The sequence below is a fragment of the Periplaneta americana genome, chromosome 1, assembly GCF_040183065.1.
Source record: "Periplaneta americana isolate PAMFEO1 chromosome 1, P.americana_PAMFEO1_priV1, whole genome shotgun sequence".
In the NCBI taxonomy this organism is placed as follows: domain Eukaryota; kingdom Metazoa; phylum Arthropoda; class Insecta; order Blattodea; family Blattidae; genus Periplaneta; species Periplaneta americana.
This window is the reverse complement of record NC_091117.1, coordinates 62,396,677-62,413,622: the sequence shown is the minus strand read 5'-3', so window position 1 is coordinate 62,413,622 and position 16,946 is coordinate 62,396,677. Positions and strand designations below refer to the sequence as shown.

General features: G+C 35.9%; 2 protein-coding genes across 5 annotated transcripts in view; one reads left to right on the top strand and one right to left on the bottom strand.

Annotated features, from left to right (window-relative positions):
• The window catches only part of LOC138696354 (uncharacterized), a 386,543-nt gene that overhangs the window by 295,286 nt on the left and 74,311 nt on the right, over positions 1–16,946 (bottom strand). The gene's annotated exons all lie outside the window — the stretch shown is intronic.
• The window catches only part of LOC138696326 (fibronectin type III domain-containing protein 5), a 1,093,145-nt gene continuing 1,091,702 nt past the window's right edge, over positions 15,504–16,946 (top strand). Inside the window, exon 1 of the mRNA XM_069821140.1 lies at positions 15,504–15,606. The gene's annotated coding sequence lies outside the window, so the exon portion shown is untranslated. The remainder of the gene's footprint in view (positions 15,607–16,946) is intronic.

Sequence of the window (16,946 nt, the reverse complement as noted above, 5' to 3'; positions counted from 1 at the left end):
TGACTCAGGGATTTTGGCCCTTGTAAAAATTAAGTAGACTATTACACTTTTACTACGTCATATTACTTTTGACCAATAAAACGGTAGAAAGAATATCTTTCAATCAATCATGGCTGCTTATCACACAATTTTATCGCGTCCCTAGCATTTGTTTAATTTTATCGCTTCCCTAGTATTTGTTTGTTTTTATCACTACCCTAGCATTTGTTTCTTTGTTTGCCAACATTTCAAACTGCACTGGTCTGGATGTCAAAAAACAGAAAATTACAAACCACTCCAGTCGATGCACAGCAGTTTCAAATACGACTCGCCTTGTCATTCAAGAACAAGAATTAATAAAGATCACTGGCCATAGCTATGAATCTTCCCTGAAACCCTATTTACAAATAAATGAAGAGCACCATTCGGAAATCGTGAATACGTAGAAGAATAAACCACGTACATCAACGAGTTCCACTTCTTTTACGACACGTCTAATATAACATCAACCACTAAAACGTTCAAATTTAAAAATTGTACTTTCAATAATTGTTCCTTTTTTATTTCATCGTCCTTAATTAAAACTTTCCTTGTTTATTTCATCATCCCTGATTAAAACTTTTCTAACACTTGTTTATATTATTTAGGTTATGTTATAGCTTCTGCTGTATGATATTATGGATAGTCACGTATCAGAGATTGTTTAATGTTAAGATTTATTGAAAATCATCTGTCAAGTGACGTTGATTATTGGGATCCGGATAATTGAAGTGGAATGCAACTGTCATAATAAAAATGAAACTGAATCAACAAAGTCTTCTTGACTAGTAACCGTCCACAGAGTTCAATGAAGATTCCATAGTTGGCACAACTGATAACAAGAAAACAGCTAACCATAACACACTACTGCCATCTAGCGTAATATTAGTAATGTTGAGATGGTGTAATAATACATTTGAAGACAGTTGTATTTTCGTAAGTCAGTTAATATTTTATTGTATTGGAGTACTTCGTTACTTCTAATCTTTATATACTTTGTTCTAATCGTGTAATAGTCAATTAAATCCCACTCGAATTTTGATTTTCTCTAGATAAATCAAAACCGCATAGTCATAGTCATAACACTTGACGTTCGAGGATAGAAAGACAGGAGGAAGCGTAAGCTTGAAACAGTGTAATCTAAAAGGTGTACTACAAAATATGTAGTATGGCCGTTAAATTACCCATAGTTCATCTCTCTTATCAGCTGTTTTGTTCGTGTTATTACGATTAAGAATTGTTTCGTGTTGTGAATATTTCAAAAGTGTAGTTAAGTTCAGCAGGTGTTATTTTTTTATAAATAAGCTAATATTCTGTTCGGCTCAACTGTAGAATATGTCCGTTGATATGTCCCCCTATGCTTTAACATATGAAGGAATGCCAACATCCTCCTTGATGAAAGAATGTGGAAATGAAATTTAATGTTCAGTCCATGGCACAACCGTAACACTTTTAATAAATATACAGTGAAATGTACATGGATATAATCTGCTAATACTTCTGTTACCTCCACATCCAGTCTAAACAGTTTACGTATGATCAAAACCGATAGTAGCAATTAAATATTTGACGGTTTTTTTCGAGGATTATGGGACGTAGATGGTGTAGTTCATACTTGCACAAACAGCGTTCAACGAGCGCGCCCGCTCGTTCGGAGCGGGAGAGCCATGTTTACCGCTCGCCGAAACGGAGAGGAAGATACGTCAGAATGGCATAGACTTACTATCTAGGTAGAGGAGAGGGAAACAACCACTCAGCTATCTAGTGGAGTGCAGTGTGTATTCTCAGTAACTGTTTCACGTTGCTTACCTACTGCTACAGTACAGTATGGAGGAATCTAAAAGACGGAAAAATGATCATCAGGCAAATTCTTTCAATGTTTCATAGGGAAATGCTTATTTTTTTCATAGCTGTTGAATTAAATACTCAGTGCCTTATCTGCCACAACATTTTGAAAGGTAGAAAGAAACATAACATAATGCGTCATTACGAGTCCAGACATAAAGATACTTACGGTTGTTCTGTTGCTGAAGATCGCAGTGAAAAGGTTCAGGATTTGAAAGCTGCATTATTACCAGACATCGGATCCTAGGGCAAATGCCTATTTTGTTTCTTTAGGAGAAAAGTAAAAATAATTATTAATATTTGTGTTTCATGGAAATTGAAAGGTATTCAAAGAGTTTTATAGTGCCCTAAAATGCCCTAAAACGGTTATTAGAGCCTAATTTGTTAATATTCGCCTAAAAATGCCTAACTCACTGTAAAGTTTCGCATTTTACTCTTACTTTTTATAATTTATACATGCATTCACTGCGAAATTTAAGGCATTTAAAAAGTGGAAAGTTTGCTTCACACCGGCCATGAAACCATTGATAAAGGAAACGAAATGTTTTGAATCTCACGACACTTGCAATAGATTTCACCGAATTTAATATGTTTGGAGGCATAAATGCCGACAAAGAACCAACCTTAGTTTTGAAGCAGGCAACAATCACAACATGTGCTGCTACCGATTCAGAGATATACTATACTATAAAAATGACTGTTTTCGGTCTGAAACCGATTAGCTGTACTGCCCTTCAGAGTGTCATAAAATCACAATTTTTGGAGAAAGAGTGTTTTTGAAATATTTATGAAAAGTCGTAAAACTGCGAATTAGTAGGGTAAACCGTTACAAAATATTTAAAAGAATGGCCCTCCTAGTGTTAACACTACCAGGAAATGCAACAATAAGTGGAACTTTGTATTTTTGTCCAATTGAATCTCAATAACAACGGTTCATTTGAATGCTCGTTAACAGTTGCTCTTTCCCTCACCTTATTTGTGTTGAGAAGTTTTGAGCGGTAGGACGTTTTCCTGTGAAGTTTAACGCGATAATGCCGAAAAATATAAGTGCAAAATCTACATTGATCCGGCAATGGCTAACAGAATATTCAGAATTCACTTATGATGGAAAAATAATATTCTGCAAGATTTGTAGCAAACAGGTATGTAACAATAGTTGAAATATATAAATTCTATTAATTTTAATGAGTAGGCCTATAATATTTATACATTGACTGAGCTATACTGAGGTGTAATTCTTTTTAAGACCACTACACTTTAACCTTTTAAATTCCGATAGTTAAAATATTTGCAGGTCATTAAAATTTTGATTGTTCGAACCCACTAACTTTGTGATAGAAATATGGCAATACAACAATTAGGATTTTATTTTAATTCAGTTTACTTTACATTTTTAGATTTCGCAAGAAAAGAAGTGCCACCTAAAGCAGCATGTGCAAGGAGCGGCTCATAAGGCTAAAGCTCAGCAGAAAAATCAACTGCAACAAACTTTACTAACACAGCCTACTTCATCCAATCTCAGCAGCAATTTCTATGCTGATTTAACCAGAGCGTTTGTTGCTGCTAACATTCCCTGGAATGCAATTGAAAATCCGGTTTTGAGACAGTTTTTACAAAAATACTGCAAACAAAATATCCCATCTGAGTCGACCCTAAGAAAAAATTACTTAGACAGAATATACAATGAAACTTTAGCTTCCATTCGGGAGGATATAGGTGATTCTTACATATGGGTCTCTGTGGACGAAACCTCAGATCCTATGAATAGGTATATAGCAAATATGGTAGTAGGAAAACTTAGGCCTGATGGACCTTCGATTCCACACCTCGTATGTGTTAAGGAATTTTCGAAAGTGAATAGCCAAGCCATTGCTTATTTTGTAAATAAAGGCCTACAGTCTTTATACTCAGGTAATATAGACGATTATAAAGTTCTGTTGTTTTGTACTGATGCTGCCTCATACATGGTTGCTGCAGCTCCACTTCTTAAAACATTTTATCCTAACCTCACGCATGTAACCTGTCTAGCACATGGCCTCCACAGGGTTTCTGAAACAATCCGGAATGAATTTCCTCTTGTCAATTCGTTTATTTCTAACACAAAAAAATGTGTTTGTAAAGCCCCATCCAGGATTTCAATATTCAGAGAGAACTTTCCAGATATCCCACTCCCACCTCAGCCGGTTGTTACACGATGGGGAACCTGGATTCAGTCAGTGGTGTATTATTCTAAGTATTTTAAAGAAGTGGTCACAGTTATTGATAAATTACCTGAAACTGATAGTGCAGCGTGTGTGAAAGCAGTGAAAGATTGTCTGAATGACTCACGAGTGAAAAACGATATTGCCTACATAGCATCAAACTTTTCTTTCATACCTGCAAGCATTGAACAATTAGAACGTGAAAAACAATCTCTTTGTAGCCAAATAGCAATAGTAAAGGAAGCTCAAGTGAACATACATTCTGCTTTGGGCGAAACTGGGAAAAAAGTTAAAAATAAGTGGGACAACGTATTAAATAAGAATGTAGGATTTTCATTGTTGGAAAAAGTATCAAGAGTGATATCGGGGGAAAGTGTAAATGTTCCAGTAAGTATTGATGTTTCTATTGTACCTAATTAAAAATTTGCGCCTCTCACATCAGTTTCGGTTGAAAGAAGTTTTTCTGCTTTCAAAATGATTCTCAGTGACAAAAGGCAAAGGTTAACTGTGGAGAATTTAGAAAAAATTCTGGTGGTGTACTGTGCAGATAATTATAATAAAGTCTGAGCATGGAACTGAATTTCAATAACTTAAAATGAGTAATCTTGATATCAATAATCATTATTTCATTAGTTTCAATATATTAAATTTGTGCAGCTCTGTTTATAACTATAATATAGTATTCTTTTTTAATGTTTAAACATACTTTTTTGTGCGTATTTTAGTGTATAACTAAAAATTTCAGTGAAAGAAATAAGTATGATACCTTGATGTGCCTAAAGTGCCTATTTTCATTAAAATAGAGCCTAATTTTACAAATTTTGAGCTTATTTTAGGCGCCTAAAACTGCAATTTTTAGTGCCTAAAAATCCGATGTCTAATTATTACCCGAGGTAGATACAGTCGGTATTTACTTTTTATGAAGTTGAAATACATTGTCTTATCAGAGATACTTTCTTACTTACTTCTATGCCCGAGATTGCGGGTTCGAATCCGGGCCAGATCGATTGCATTTAAGTGTGCTTAAATGCGACAGGATCATATCAGTAGATTTAATGGCATGTAAAAAGAACTCCTGCGGGACAAAATTCCGGCACACGGGCGACGCTGATATAACCTCGGCAGTTGCAAGCGTCGTTAAATAGGCCTAAAACATAACATTTAACGATTTACAGCTAGAACTTACTGATCTTCATTGTGACCTAAGGGCTAAAGATCGTTTGAATGATACTACTAGCCTGGTTGAGTTTTACAAGACTAAACATTAGCAATAATATCCACGACTACACAGGCTGGCTGTGAAATTGACTGCTATGTTTGGCTCAACATTTATATTTGTGAGCAACTGTTTTCTATTATCAACTTTAATAAAGGCAGGCATCGAACATCTGTAACTGATGTTTCATTACGATCAGTAGGCTACTGTTCCTTTCAGCTGCCAACAGCATAAAACTTCGGTTTGATGTACTGATAAATAAAAATATAACAAAATGATATTGTACACGTAAGTAACTATAGAATTTATATTATTTCTGTAAAATAAATATTTCTTTATTAATTAATAGTAGTCCAAGATAGTTTGCAAACACTGAGCGGGAATTCATTTCATAAACACTCGTAATAGTACTTCCTTTTGTGTATATTTTGTACGAGATCATCCCTTCTTCCAGTCCACCCTTATGCAGAGCGCAGCTAATATCTGCATCCCGCTCGTGAGCTGTGAGCCGGCTCGGAGAGCGCAAATCTTGTGCAGGCCTCGTGTAGTATGACGTCATATACGTCGCACCGATTTCAAGCATATTTGGTTGGATTTCTCCCTTCTGTCTTTTTATCCTCTCAGCACCTAACAATTCCTTCTTATCTTGTCGCAGCATCCTCCATCTTAAAACAGAATATTCTTCCACACGTTCCGTTATTAACCACTACGTCTGTTGACTATACAATGTCATGAGGACTTATATTATTTTCTTGACAAGGAGTTTCCCTCAGCTACGAGCATAGATATTATTTCCATTCTTTCTCTTCCCTCTTCCCCTCCTATGGACCTTTGTGATTCAGTTTCTTTCTTATGACGCCACACGCAGCTCTCTCACTAGCCAAACAACCAAGCGCAAGGGCCAATATCGTTGAATCGAGCTGAAATAATGGAAAGCGACAAAGTAGGCTAGAAGTTCGGCATGATATTCAAGAACGGAATGGTCGATTTCTTGTTCATATAAAGGACAGTTACTGAATTTGAAAAATAGCTCGCTATAAAACGAACAAATCTACTTTCATTACAACATCAGTGTTTATTATTCTTATCAACAACAGTAGGACAGTCTTACACTCACAGTGTTACCACACTGTGGCACCTTGTGATTTTAAAGCTAGGCCATCTGTCGGGCTTGGTCACTCATCCCCAGTTTAGTTAAAGACTTGAGTTGTGTGCCAACAGTGAATCTGTGATGCAGTATTGCAGGCCCGGGCGCTAAGGCCGAGGACACACGAGCGTTGAGATGACGGGCGTTGCAACGCACGTTGAATACCAATTCACACGAGCGCTGTGTTCTGTGACGCATCATCAGAAGTCGCAAAATGGAAAGTGTAGAAGCTATTTGTTTCGCATATCTTACATTTCAAGTACTGAAAAAGAAAAAGAAAAAGAAAAGAAGTGTGCGAAGGTGGTGTGTTCATCCAGTCAATAGTGAAAAACATTTACATGGTACTTTCTATAAGTTAGGCCTATATCCTATAATTTTGAAGAATTATTAACTATTTCTGGCGTCTTGCCAGCCCACTTGAGTTGTGTGGATATAAAGGGAAAAATTGGGACGGTGTTGGGTGTAGTTCCTGGGTAGCTCAGTCAGTAGAGAATTCGTGCGCTAAGCGAAGGGTCCCGTTATCGATACCCGGCCCCGGAACAATTTTTCCCTTGAAATTAAAGTCTGCTTCACATACAGCTTTACTGAAAGCCAGATTTGCATAATATATACGTCACTGTAGGTACGTTCACAGAAAACCACAATTCAAGTCACACAGAGTTTGTGTACACTCAATGTTGGGTTTCTGGCGTCTTGTCAGCCCACTTGAGTTGAGTGGAATGTAAAGGGAAAAATTGGGACGGTGTTGGGTGTAGTTCCTGGGTAGCTCAGTCGGTAGAGTATTCGTGCGTTAAGTAAAGGGTCCCGGGATTTTAGCCCTTGCTCCTGCATTAGAACAGAGCATCTGTTTTGTACCGGTACGTCTGCACCCGCTTGAGCTGTACTGCGTACTTCTAAACTCCCTCCTTCCCATCCAGCAACGTTGCAAAACATCTATTATTGTAAACTTTAATAATTAGTTAAATATTGCAATTAGAAAAAAATTGTAAGGACATTTTTTCTTCCTTATGACATGAATAATCACCAGTTAAAATAATGGCACTTATACCCCTTACACCCTGTATGTTTATTTATTTATTCTGGTAGAGTTAATGCCATGAGGCCTTCTCTTCCACACTACCAGAAGTGAAATACATAATGAAACAATGACAAAAATAGGAAAGTCATACTTAAATATAAAAATCATTTTCATGCACATCAACAAGCTTACATTGGCTATAATGAAATATTAACTGAACGTGATACATAATTAGTTAATTAAGTTATTTACAATTCACATCCTGATTCTACTTTATGATGGGCCTAAATGACAATTTATATACACAGAATAATCTCTAAAGATCGCCTAACACTCACAAATCAATTTCATATAAAAGTATGTAATTCTTAATTCTTAATTTAAATTGATTAACCGTTCGTCAATCTCGGACTTAACGAGATAAGGAGTTCCATAGGCTACAAACTGACACGGTGAAAGAGGATGAATAGAAAGAAGTACGGTGAAGAGGAATGGATAATAAGGCCTGATGTTGATTCCGTAACGTTGTAAGATATTCAAAGCGAGTTCTCAGATATTTTGGAGTAGAAGTGAACAATATTCTAAACAGAGGAGATAGACAATTTACTATTCTACGTTCCTTTAGGCGGACCCATGAAAGAACTTCAAAAGATGGCGTTATATGGTCAAATTTACGAGTATTGCAGATGAAGCGGACACACACATTATGCACACGTAGTCTTTCAACTAAATTGACAACACAACCCTCAAGTTCAGAGAGAGACAAAAAGCAAGTTCTGCAAGGATCCGTCCCTTGATAAAGTTAAGCGAAGCAAAGCCAAGCTACCGCTAGCAGTACTGGTAGCAGTAGCGACAGCAGCAGCACTAGTAGTAGGACCTACCTAGTACCTAACGTTGCATTGAACTACAGACCTCATCCACAGAAGTTCGAGAGATTTATTTCGTTTCTCTCACAAAAATCAAGTTAAGGGATTTATCTCCCTTTAAAATTCATCCTCCTCAGCTGACTTTGAATCCTGTAAACCTCGAGTTCTACGGCTAGAATGGTAACCGCTAATACGTAAACCGAGGAATAGACTAGGCCTACTCCTTCGTATGTTAGCCACATTCGCCAATAAAACGTCCGTCAGTTAGATCCGGGAACATTCCCAATGCGAGTGAATCTCGCCAACAGGGCGTTCGCGGAATAAACCCGCACTCTAGCATATTCGTAGTTATTTGAAGAGCAGAGCGAAATAAATTCTAACGCTATGTCCATCTGAGAGAAATATATAGATTATGGCAATAATTATACAGAGTGTAACCGGTATATACTCTCAAAATTATATAGACAGTACATATCGATCTACTGAAGAAAATATGTAGTGAAATTTAATTACATATCGTATAATTTTATTTTTGATTTGTGAAATAGGCCTACCATGTTTTTAAGATTGATAGTAGTTTTATTATTTGTTTAGGCTACATTTCGACTGAATGTAAGTGTTATTGCCAATGACCATTCACCCAACACATACCGTAAGGTAAAGTACCTAAATAAGAGACAGTGCCCTAATAAGAGATACCTTGTTAACTTCTCCGGTATAATTTGCCATCTCTCGACAACTATGGTAAATCAATGTTTGTGCTTCTAAGGCATCGTGTTTTTTTGTCTAACCTCAGTTGAAAGTAAGCAACTAAGCTGAGAGCAAGAAAAGTAATTTTTCACATTTTGAACTTTTTACTGTTTTTTGTTGAGGAAGAGAACATCAGGTAATGTAAGCTACAACAGATTTATTATTAATTTTATAAAATTGCTAGCAAAATATTGCATATAATAAGGTAGATTGCTAATAAGGAAGATAATAACTTATGACCTTGGGTAGCTATTACGTTTTTATTTACTCCATCCCCTAATAAGAGATACCTAGGGATCCTATTAAGAGATAGTATCTCTTATTTAGAACCCTTATTTAGTATTATTATGATGCTCAACTTCGAGAGTTTAAGAAAAGCGTTAATGCTTCCAGTCGTGTCAGTTTGTCTGCCAGCAACTACATAAGAACCAATGAAAGATTAATTGAACTATTAATTAAAATTAATTACGAATTAGGTCAATCATTAATTATCCATTGTCCTCAATTATTCATAACAAAAATTACTAATTGAAATGATTAAGTTATCATTATTAGTGACTAAAATTAATTATTCATTGAGATGACAATAATATCAATAGCTAAAGTCAATTAAAGCAGCTAGCCCGACAATATTACCTTACTTAAAGATTAAAATATAAGTGCTTAATTCTTAAAATATTCTCTATACATTTCAAATAAAAATCTTGTGTAATTATAAAACTATCAAATTTAATTGTGATTCCTGGTTTCGAAAATTTCGTTGGACCTGTGTAAATATCGCCACTACAGCCAGTGCGAGCGTTTGTGGCGCGTGTTCTTGAGTAAAAAGCCAGTCAGTGAGCACTTGTTGCCAGTGTAGCTGAGAACGGTAACACCCAACACTGCCAATTCCTGTTGTCAGTCTTGTTGCCCACTGACTGCTTCAAAGGCAAGACACACTTTGCGTTTCTGGGATGTGTCCTTGAGTACACTGATCAGTCCACTGACTGGTCAGTGTACTCAAAGATCTGTGGCATCTGTTGCCACTTCGGTTGAGAGTGGTACCACCTCCTAAACAGATGTGACGTAAGCAATCTGCGAATCACAGTTGTCAGCTTTAATGCCCACAGACTATGGCAAATATAAGTTACTCGCTCTCAACGTTCCCATTACTTATTTCACGCGCCAGAAACGGTGACTTTGGTTATACCGCAGTTAGGCCTACAGAAGCAGCAGCAACAGCAGCAGCAGCAACAATCACCACCTCAAGAGTCGTAAGCTTCAACCAGTGGGTAGTCGGATGTAAAGTCATCCAGGGGAGGAAAAAGAGCTATCATAATATCATTTCTGATCAGAAAAAAATGAGAGAGAGTTTAGATAAAGAAAATCAAAGAAAAGACGAAGCTCGCAAGAAGTTGTTCGAAAAACAACAAAAATCACAGAAAAACTCACTCCAAGAAACACTGCTTGAGTTCGTTCAGTGATGAAGAATCCGATGTGGAAATGGAATTAATTAACTCTAGTGACTCGGAATATGGAGAAAATTATGATGATGAGAGTGCTTGTTTTGCACTGAATTTTTTTTTCAGAGGACACCAGGTCTCAGTGGGAAGAAATAGATTCAGTGCTCAAAATGTCGTCGTTGGGCACACGAAGACTGCAGCACTGGTGATGAACCTTTCGTTTGTCCAACTTGCTCAATACAGCGAAATAAGAATTGTGTCAATTAAAGGGGTCGGCAAAATAAGTGCAATCAAAATTAAAATATGGAGATCGAAATTTAATATTCTATCAATTTTCTTTCTCTAGTAAAATGTTAACGTTACCAATAGCAGCCTAAATAAGATTAGTATTAATGTCCGATTTGACCGACTTTGTGTTCTTTTCGTAAACCATCTTAATTTCACTTGGAAAAATGCCAAATAAACAACAGAATTTCTGTTGAGAAAAGTTGGGTTACTGTTGTACTGACCTCTTCAATTTAAAAATGTTCCTGAATTTATTAAAGTATCTACATAATTTCACAATGTTATATATTGCTTCAATTTTCAGTCAAATGATGATAATTTTTGTCCATGTTCAAAAATAAAATTAAATAACACAAGTATCTCTTATTTGGAACCCCTTTTCAAAACATCAGTATTTCCCAGTTTTACTTTTTTTTATAATTTAAAGTAATAATAAAAACTGACTAAAATTTGTATTGTCAATTCTAAAAATAGACGAAATGCTCTATGTATTCCACTCATTCAGATTAAACATGTCTTTTCCCATCCTCATTTATAAACAGTTAAAAAAAAAAGTGTCTCTTATTTGGGTACTTTTCCTTGTCAATATACAACAGAGTAACAAACGACTGCTTCAGCGTTTATACCGGGCAGAGTAGGCAGAATAATGATTGTATATTCTCTTTTCCAAAAAAGTTAGACTTACGAAACACATTTTTTCTGAGAAAACCAAGATACTTACTAAAAAACAACATTTGATTTTTTCTTCAGATATTTATGTTATACCACCAGTATTTTTGGCACCTTATATCGTTTACACCCTGTATATAAGGCTGAGTGAATCCCGAGGTCTTAAGTTTGATAGTGAGGAAAATTCAGTCACCGCCGAAATGTTGCACAAAATTGACAGAATTAATTATATAAACAAAGAAGAAAAGTTAAATATACATTATACATAATAATTAGTAACTAAGCCAAAAGTCATTTCATTTCATGAAATGGAACTTCGGGAGGGAGATCCTACGACCCAGCACTGCGTTCTTTCAAGACATAATTCGGATGCTTCCTGTTATTATTATTATTATTATTATTATTATTATTATTATTATTATTAATTTCTTATTAATTGTGTTTATTATTAATCGTCATTATTGAGTATAATTAGTTACCACTGCCACTGGGTATATACCCATTTGCAGTGTGAATGAATACACACATACATATTGCGCTAACCTTCAAGCTAGGCGCATTTCTAAAGCCATACCAGCTGACTAAGATTCGCTGCGTACCCAGGTTTCGAGCAGGCAACCCCATTCTTCCATAGGTCAGCCCCCTCCTTGCGTCTCCAGCCGGCGTTCGTGGAATGATATGAAATGACGAATAAATGTTGACGGTATGATGCAGCTGTCTAATACAGTAGAGCGTCTCGTTTAGGCACAGTGAAAGCGTAAACAAAGTGCAGGTAACGTGTGAGGGGAGAATAGGCCGTACGATAAACACGAGGGATGCACAAGGTTTTAGTTACAACATATTTTATGGCGGAGCGTTAATTGAAATTACATTTTCCAGAAACACACAAAACAAAAGAACACAAATTGAATAACGTTATCATATACACATTATAACAAACAAGTAACTGTAACGTTGAAATAATTCAATATAACAAATCAAATTTTGCTACTTATATAATGTTGTTTTCAAGCAGAATTTTTTACGGTTATGAATTTCATTCTCTGTGTGACTAATATAATATCACCACCGTCTTCTGTGGCCGAATTAACAAAACTACAGTATATTGGTCTGAAGTGACAACACAATTTCCTGAACATCCCTTCACAAAGTTCAGTTTATTTAGATAGTATCTTATTCCAACAACTTGTTAGTATCTGAGGTGACAAGTGATTCCATGCTCGTGCTATATTATAAATTACGCTTGCGCTATATTTTATAATATGTTACCGTTAAACCCCGAAATCCGTCAAAACCAGTTTCCACTAGTAAAAACTAGTTTTAAAAATGTAGATAGAAAGCGAGATTTCGTAAGATCTAGAATCAGTGATAGGTTATATTTGGTTTGTTTAGGCTTTTACCAAACAAAAACCTAAACAATCCAAACTTAACCTGTCATTGATTCTATATCTTACAGAAACTAGCATTCTTTTTTTTTAGTTTCATTTAACGATGCTGTATCAACAACTAGGTTATTTAGCGTCGATGAGATTGGTGATAGCGAGATGCTATTAGGCAAGATGAGGCCGAGGATTTGCCGTAGATTACCTGGAATTCACCTTACGGTTGGGGAAAAACTTCGGAAAAGAACAACCAGGTAATCAGCCCAAGCGGAGATCGAACTCGCGCCCGAACGCAACTTCAGACCGGCAGGCCAGCGCCTTAACCGACTGAGCCGCGCTGATGGCTGCTCGCTTTCTATCTACCCACATTTGCTTGAACTACTGTATTTTTTATTAGTTGAAACGGTTTTGACGGATTTCGGGTTTTAACAGTAACGTCTATAATAAAATATTATAAATAAATTGTATATATATATAATAAAATATTATGAATAAATTATATATATATATATATATATATATATATATATATATATATATAGCACAATCATGGGATGACTTGTCAGCTCAGATACTAACAAGATGATGGAATAAGAAACTACCTTAATGAATTGAACATTGAGAAGAAATAATTTTATTATGCTTAGGAAATAGTGTCACTTCAGATCAATATACTGTAGTCTTGTTAATTCAGCCACAGAAGACGGTGATATTATGTTAGTCATACAGAATTCATGACCGTAAAATGCTGCTCGAAAGCAACATCATATAAGTAGCAAAATTTTATTTGTTATATTGAATTATTTCAAAGTTACAGTTACTTGTTTGTTAGTTAAAATTGTATGATAAAGTTATGCAATTTGTGTCCTTTTGTTCTATGTTTTTTTAATATAATTTCAATTAATGCTCCACCATAAATGTTGTAACTAAAACCTTGTGCATCCCTCGTGTTTATCGTACGGCTCGTCCTCCCCCCACCATACGTTACCAGCACTTTGTTTACGTTTTCACTGTGCCTAAACGAGACGCTGTACTGTATGAGGAAACGGGAGAATTCCAAAGAAAACTCCAACTGAGACCTTATCCGCCACAAGTGTCACTATGGATTTTTTTCAATTAAAAATGATCAGGACTCAAAACAGGGCCGCCTGCGTGACAGGCTGATGGTCTGACCACTCAGCACCACATTTTTTGTTTTGTTCTGTATGACTGCAGTTGAAAACTGTCGCATTTTTTGTCCCTGACTATTACGAGCGTGTGAAAGCATAGACATCGGAGTGCTCTTCCATATTATTGCTAGGAACATGGTAAAACGTGCGGGAAAATGCATTGAAACGGAGGGATTTCATTTCCATCATATAATGTAGCTGTCTATGGCTGCTTCTATTTTAAATTGAATGCTTTCTATATTCCTAAGACATCGTAATGTCGCTTAGGTTCATTATATGAGCGTATATATAATTGCGTGTAAGCCTTATGTATTATCAGTGGCGGCTCGTGATAAAATGTTACGTGTGTTCACAATTTTGTGTTCCAAGACCGAAGAAAATTGGAAAGCGTACGTTTGGCCTAATGCATCACAGTCTTATTTCCAAATTTTTCCTATTAAGTCAGTTTACCCATTTCTTTACTGTTCAAAATTGCTTGAACAGAGTTCGTTGTTTACATTTGTTAAAAATTAATAATATCACAGTGCCGTTATTTTACAAAAGCGTGTGCTCAGTAATATATTTTGGTTCACAACACACTGATATACTATAGCCTATGCCAGTACTGTAATCCCATTTGCATAGATTGATTACTATAAATACATACCAATAAATATTATTCTTAAATAATATGCATCACCATACAGATACTTAAATTCATACCACTATCACATTCAGCCAACACGTGTTGAAAGCCAAACTATTATGCTAACACTAAAGTATCGTAATTCACAAACTACGCTCTCGTAGTAGCACTGTACACACACTCACACAAAGTAAGTGTTCCTGCAATAAGAAATGCTGACACCTACAGGCTAAAATACATACTATTAAATTTCCTCCTCGAGATATACATATAGCACGTGAACGATAGGCGTCGATGCACCTGACATCTGTAGGATAGATTCACTGTTCACTTAACGCTTTGTGCTCCTGACGAGTCATAAGCGGCCAGGGAAAGACAATTTTCTCCCGCGAATGCGTGTAATTCCTGTAACCTTCTTGAAAAGAGCACGACTTGTATGTGAACGCATGTTGTTACGTTTACATAAGAATTAAGAAGTCTATGCAAGATGCGGTAAGTTTAAAATACTCGATTCTGTTATTATACATCCCTACTACGGCAATACGGTATTAAATAATAAAACTAGTCGTGCATTAGTCGTGCACTAGTTGTGCATAATGGAAACAAGGTGTTCAAATGCTCTTGTGCTCTTATTGACGCATCGCCACTGTGTATTATGAATACAGTGATGAGACGTAAATTTCTGGGCAGCGTGTAGGATACGTTTCGAACAAGCTGGAGACGCAGTATAACCCGCAGAGCAGATGAAAAAAACAAGGCAAAAGGGTGAGTTGCGAAGGGAGGGGGAAGCAAGTAACTTGAGGCAGGCACGTGGTCTGAAATAAACTTGAGGGCTGGCATTTCTCTGTTTGTTTAGTCTCAATGGTTTAGTTACCTTGGGAATGCGTCAAGACTCGCGGGGTGTTGCATGCAGTTCCAGTGTGCAGTTCGCATCGTATATCAGCCAGGAAATATCGCTCGTCTGTCTGCTATTGTAAGTACGAGATGTGTTTCATGCTATGTATTGTTCCGTGTAATTGGGTGTGGAGCAGAACAATGGCGAAACATTTCACTCACTCGGTCTGTATGTCGACGGCAAACCTCTGTCTAACCACAACCGGACATTGATTAAATTATTCAGTGTTTTAATAATAATAATAATAATAATAATAATAATAATAATAATAATAATAATAATAATAATAGTGGTAGTAGTAATCATCACCATCATCATCATCATTATCACCACCATGAACAGGTATACAATGTAAATACATCTTTCTGTGTCCAAAGTTTATTCCACTTTTATTTTCTTCCTGAATTCTATTCTCTCTCTCCAGTCCATTTCTTCTAAACCTTCTTTCTAATACATATCATTCATCCAAGTGCTTCTGGGACGACCTCTGTCAAAACTGCTCATACTATTCTAACTGCTTACATTTCACAAAATCGAAAATTGAACTTTGAATTTTCATTTCTCCTTTTATTGCCTCATTTCTAATTTTTCCAATTTAGAATGTCTTGTGAAGCGTCTTAAATATTCCATTTCTGCGCTAAGCAGCTTCAAAATCATATTTTTCTTCAACTACCATTTTTCTGCTTCTTATGTTAAAGTAGTTCGAATAATTGTTTTATAAATTTGCAGTTTGGTATCTTTTGTTATATTTTTATTCAACACCACCCCATTTAGTATTGCTATTACTGATCATCCTTTATGTATCCAATGTTCATTCTCTTGTCTGCCAATTTTATTAATTTTGATGTATAAGTACTGATATTCATCACAGCTTTTGATACAGATTTTCGCGTTTTCCAAAGTTAAATCTCTTTTTCTTCACTATATACCACATAAAAAGATTTTTCCAAATTCATTTTTAATTCCCACTTATTATATCCTTCTACAAGTTTTGACTAGTATATTCCAGTGTGGTTTTAGGTATAGAAGATTGACAATTGATCAGATTTTGTATTCGACAAATATTGGAGAAAAAATGTGAGTATAAGGGTACAGTACATAAGGTTTCATAAATTTCAAAAAGGCATATGACTCGGTTAAGAGAGAAGTTTTATATGATATTCTTATTTAATTTGGTAGGTATTTCCAAGAAACTAGTTCGATTAATTAAAATGTGTCTCAGTTAAACGTACAGCAGAGTTTGTATAAGCCAGTTTCTGCCGGATGCTTTTCCAATTCACTGCGGGCTAGTGATATGAATGGGATATTTGTAAATGGGGCCATCGTCCTGGCTGAGCAATGACTGTTTTCAAAAAAAAAATATTTGGACTATGGTAGTTTTATGAAAACTGAAAATTTCCATTCCTGTAGACCAGCCG